This window comes from Microtus oregoni, unplaced genomic scaffold, assembly GCF_018167655.1.
Source record: "Microtus oregoni isolate MIOR12 unplaced genomic scaffold, Mior012 000011F_ref0000422, whole genome shotgun sequence".
Taxonomy (NCBI): domain Eukaryota; kingdom Metazoa; phylum Chordata; class Mammalia; order Rodentia; family Cricetidae; genus Microtus; species Microtus oregoni.
In genome coordinates, this window is record NW_024543070.1 from 5,040,518 (window position 1) to 5,046,517 (window position 6,000).

Consider the following 6,000-nt stretch of genomic DNA (forward strand, 5'->3'; position numbering starts at 1 on the left):
CCTCTTTGCAAGAACAATTCCTTTTCCCCAATGGAATCTCTCGAAGGAATTCAACTCTCATCTCTCAATTGTGGCAGAATATTTTTAGATGTTAACATGTTTCTATTTCATTTTTTTTCCTCTGGTTATTTCACCCTTTAGTTTCTGCTCTGAAGCAGGAAGCAGGCATTGTGTTCTTTACTTCTCAGAGCAGAGGTATTGTCAGGGTTGAAATTGTCGATAAATTGTGTCTAGAACCCCAAACTTTGCAGAAAACAGAATACTGGACCAGAAATACAGTATAGGCAAAACTTTTTTAGATTCACTTTCTTCTTATTCTACTGAAGGTGTGGAAAATACCGATTATACCAGAGATACAAGTAAACTGTGGGAAAGAGAGGCCTTGACGTATAGCTAGGGAGATAGATACAAAAAAATTCCAAAAGCAGACAATCGTGTTGTTCAAATAAGAGAAGATGCCAACCTGTCCTACATAAAGTACAAGAGCAATAGCAGTCAGGTGCTCTGATGGCCACCCTCAAAGTCAAAGCCCTGCATGATTTCCAAAGAGAGATGGGTGGAAATTCGCACAAAGCAAGAACAGAACAAAAGCTTGAACTGGCAGTTTAGGTGGAAGTGTGAGAGCGAAAATGTCACTCCATTTCTTGCAGACAAGCTTGGCTTTCTCCAGGAGTAAGGCGGCAAGACTACTCCTGCCTCTAACACCCACCAAAGGAAACCACTCTAAATAGACCCTTAGGGAGCTGCCTTGGGAACATGTGGACGCACTGTGGACTGAGGAGCCTAGATACAAGGCAGAACTAGTAGGGTCACCACCCGTCCTCAAAATCAGACTATGTATAGGTTTTAAGGAATCACAAAGTGATTTTCGTTCTGGAGAATATAGTTTGATACAGTTGTGAGACTAATTCTCTGCTCCGAAGAGCAAGAATGGCAAGGCTAAGCCGTCCGAGGAGAAACCCACCGAGAAAGAGCTTGGTAATGCGACTCAGAGCAAGATATGCCCGTACCGTGTGGCACTAGTTTTCCTTCCAATGGCAAACATGATGCCACAATCACCTATCAATATCCATGGGGAACTAGCTCTTAGACTTCCTGCAAATTAGAGTACATACAAATGCTCAGGACTCTCAAATAAAATGATGGCAAATGTGCGTGTTGTACACAACCTCCTGCAGTCTTCTCTAGACAGCGTACAATGCACAGTGTGCTGCTAATAAGGTGGAGATGGGTGTTAGGACAAGCAAAAGTTGTCATGGGTACATGTTCAGAATTGGCAATCCATCTCGAGGAGCCCAGAAGTATAGAGACTGAGTTGGACTTCTGTATGATACAAAGGGACAGGTGACCACCAAAAACAATACCACTGCTCAAATAATAAATCAGTTATAACATTAATAAATAATGTGCAAGACTGAAAAGTTGTAAAACATAAAACTATGACTCAGCATAGTAAATTGCCATTCCCTGCAAATGAATATGCAGATGTAGTATAATTCCTGTCAGAGTCCCAGAACAATGTTTGTAGTTACAGACTTTTTTATTTATATGTAAAGGCAAATGAACTAGGGTAAGTAAAACAATTTTGAAAAGGGATACAAATTACCCTATTTTACAGCATTATTTTCTACAATAATCAAGATTGTGTAATATTGGTCAAGATATGGACACATGAAACAATTGAAAAGAATACAAATTGTACAGAGAAACATCTGCAAATATACCAAGTGATTTTTCACAAAACTGCAAAGTAATTCAACAGGAAAAAGATAGCCATTTCAATAAATGGTGCTGAAGCAATCGGATACCCATACGAAAAAGAAATCAACAGCCATCTAAACTTCACACTTTATACAAAAGTTAACTCTGTGGATTGGTAGAATTGCATAAAAATAGTAGAGTAATAGATCATGAACTTGGAATAAAATGACCCAACTTTTAAAGAAGAAAATGAGAAAGCTCTCTTTAGAATCTGAGGCATCAATAACATACAAGGGTGTGTGCTTCAAAGTAAATTTCCTTAAACCTAAAACTAAAAGCATAAACTATATAGTAAAAAGATAGACAAATTAGACTGCATCAAAATTAAAATCAATTGTTAGGAAAAATTCCATTAATGACATAAAAAGAGATCTATAGACTCTAATAAAGTATTTGTAAACTATGTATGCAGCGAAGGGTTAATATCTATAATATAATGTTAAAAGTTTCAAAGCCAAGCACTTCACTAATTGAGTGAGAAAATGGACAAAAGAATGAGGAAATGAATAACTGGGATTAGAAGCACACAGCACATAATCACATGACATGTCATTCAATACCATTGGTCATTAGGAAAATACACATTTCAAACATGCTAAGGTATCACTAAGAAACTATCAAAACAACCAAAGACACTCCAGTAGTAACAGCATGTTCTAACAGGAGTGTGGAGGAGCTGGGTTTGCTGTACATTGCTGGTAAGAGTACCAATACAGAAGATGTGGTCATCTCAATGTAATTAGCCCCATAAGATAATATAGACTGGCACTATTAGGAGATGTAGCCTTGTTGTTGGAAGAAGGTAGGTTTTGAGGTCTCATATATGCTAAAACCACACCCATTGAGACAGTTCATTTTCTGTTGCCTGTCACTCAAGACGTAGGACTCTCAGCTCAAGAACCACGGCCTGCATGCTGCCGTGTCCCCCAATGATGATAATGGACTCCACCTTTGAAACTGTAAGCCACCCCACTAAATGTTTTCATTTATAAGAGTTGCTGTAGTCATGATGTCTCTTTACAGCTATAGAAACCATAACTAAGACAGAAGAGAATAATCATTTTAAAGACTAATGTAACTACAAAGTGACCCAGTAATTACCTTATTGGGGGTTTACCCCAATAAAAAGTCTGTATACACACAAAAACAATCATATTTTAAAATGTTTAAAACTGATAGGTTTGTATGGTAATTTTTTATTTTATTTTTCATTGTTTTTCTGGAACTATGTATTTTTCTCTGCTTACTTTCTTCCTCCCCACTCCTTATCTACTCTCTCCTGTGAACCCCTCCTAATTTACTCTTGCCTTTTTCTATTTCCCATGTAGATTAGATCCATGTATGTCTCTCTCTTAGGGTCATCTTTGTTGTCTAGGTTCTCTGGGATTATGAATAGTAGGCTGTTTTTTCTTTGCTTTATGTATAAAAGCCCCTTATGAGTGAGTGCATATGATAGATGTCTTTCTGGGTCTGGGTTACCTCACTCAATATGACGTTTTCTAGACCCATCCATTTGCCCACAAATATCAAGATGTCATTATTTTTTTCTGCTGTGTAGTACTCCATTGTGTAAATGTACCACATTCTCCTTTTCTATTCTTTGGTTGAGGGGCATCTAGGTTGTTTCCAGATTCTGGCTATGACAAATAATGCTGCTATGAACGTAGTTGAGCATATGTCCTTGTGGTATGAATGAGCATCCTTTGGGTATATATCCCAAAAAGGTATTGCTGGGTCTTGAGGAAGGTTGTTTCCTAATCTTATGAGAAATCGCCATACTAATGTCCAACGAGGCTATACCAGTTTGCACTCCCACCAGCAATGGAGGAGTGTTCCATCTACCCCACATCCTCCCCAGCATAAGTTGTCATCAGTGATTTTTATCTTGGCCATTCTTATAAGTGTAAGATGGAATCTCAGAGTTGTTTGATTTGCATTTCTCTGATGGCTAAGGATGTTGAGCATTTCCTTAAGTGTCTTTCAGTCATCTTAGATCCATATGTTGAAGTTCTCTGTTTGGGTCTGTACCCCATTTTTATTGGATTATTTCTTCTTTTGATAACCAGTTTCTTGAGTTCTTTGTATATTTTGGAGATAAGCCCTCTGTCCAATATAAAGTTGTTGATGATCTTTTCCCATTCTGTAGGCTGCCATTTTGTCTTGTTGACCATGTCCTTTGCTTTATAGAAGCTCCTTTATTTCAGAAAGTTCCATTTATTAATTGTTACTCTCAGTGTCTGTGCTACTGAGGTTATATTTAGGAAGAAGTCTCCTGTACCAATGCATTCACATGTACTTCCCACTTTTTCTTCTATAAGATTCAGTGTGGTTGGTTTTACATCAAGGTCTTTGATCCATTTGGACTTGAGTTTTGTGCATGGTGATAGATATGGATCTATTTTCATTCTTCTACATGTTGATATTCAGTTATGCCAGCACCATTTGTTGAATATGCTTTCTTTTTTCCATTTTATGTTTTTGCTTCTTTGACAAAAATCAGGTATTCGTTGGTGTGGCGGTTGATATCCAGGTCTTCTATTCAGTTCCACTAGTCCTCCTGTCTGTTCTTATGCCAATACCAGGCTGTTTTCAGTACTGTAGCTCTGTTGGAGAGTTTGAAGTCAGGGATTGTGATGCCTCCAGATGTTCCTTTATTGTACAGGATTGTCTTGGATATTCTGGGTTTTTCCTTTTCTATATGAAGTTGAGTATTGTTCTTTCAAGGTCCATGAAAAATTTTGAGAGATTTTGATGGGCATTGCATTGAATCTGTAGATTGCTTTTGATAAGATTGCATTTTTACTATGTTAATTCTATCTACCCAAGAACATGGGAGAACTTTACACTTTCTGGTGTCTTCTTCAATTTCTTTTTTCAAAGGTTTAAAGTTCTTGTCATACAGGTCTTCCACTTGTTTGGTTAGAGTTACTTTGAGATATTTTATGTTATTTGTGGCTATTGTGAAGGGTAATGTTTCTTTGATTTCTTTCTTAGCCCATTTATTACCTTTGTAAAGATATTGATTTTTTTAGTTAATCTTCTATCCTGCTACATTACTGAAAGTGTTTATGAGTTGTAGAAGTTCCTTGGTAGAATTTTTGGGGTTGCTTATGTAAACTATCATATCGTCAGCAAATAGAGTTTGACTTCTTCTTTTCCTATTTGTATCTCCTTAATCTCCTTTTGTTGTTCTATTGTCTTAGCTAGGACCTCAAGTACTATATTCAATTGATATGGAGAGAGTGGACAACCTTGTCTAGTTTCTGATTTCAGTGGGATAGCTTTGAGCTTCTCTCCATTTAGTTTGATATTGACTACTGGCTTGCTGTTTATTGCCTTTATTATGTTTAGGTATGTTCCTCATATCCCTGCTCTCCCCAAGACCTTTATCATGAAGGGATGTTATATTTTTTCAAAGGCTATTTCAGCATCTAATGAGATGATACTGTTTTTTTTTTCAGTTTGTTTATGTGGTGGATTATATTTTCATATGATGAACCATCCCTGCATCTCTGGAATGAATACTACTTGGCCATGGTAGATGATTTTTCTGATGTGTTCTTGAATTCGGTTTCCCAGTATTTTATTGAGTATTTTTGCATCAATGTTCTTGAGTGAGATTGGTCTGTAATTCTTTCTTAGTAATACCTTTGTGTAGTTTGAGTATCAAGGTAATTGTACCCTCATAAAAAGAGTTTGGCAATGTTCGTTCTGTTTCTATTGTATGGAACAATTTGAGGAGTATTGGTATTATTTCTTTGAAAATCTTACAGAATTCTGAGCTGAAAGCATCTGGTCCTGGCTTTATTTGGTTGGGAGACTTTGATGACTGTTTCAATCTCTTTAGCAGTTATAGGCCTATTTAATTTGCTTATCTGGTCTTCAATTAATTTTGGTACATGGTATTTGTCCAGAAAATTGTCCATTTCCTTTAAGTTTTCCAATTTTGTGGAATACAGGTTTTCGATATATGACCTAATGCTTCTCTGGATTTCCTCCATGTCTGCTATTATGCTCTCTTTTTCATTTCTGATTTTGTTAATTTGGATATTCTCCATCTGCCTTTTGGTTAGTTTGGATAAAACTTTGTCTATTTTGTTGATTTTCTCAAAGAACCAACTTTGTCTCATTGATTCTTTGTATTGTTTTCTTTGTTCCTTTGATTTCAGCTCTCAATTTGATTACTTCCTGCCATCTAGTCCTCCTGAGTGAGTTTGCTTCCTTTTGTTCTAGACTTTT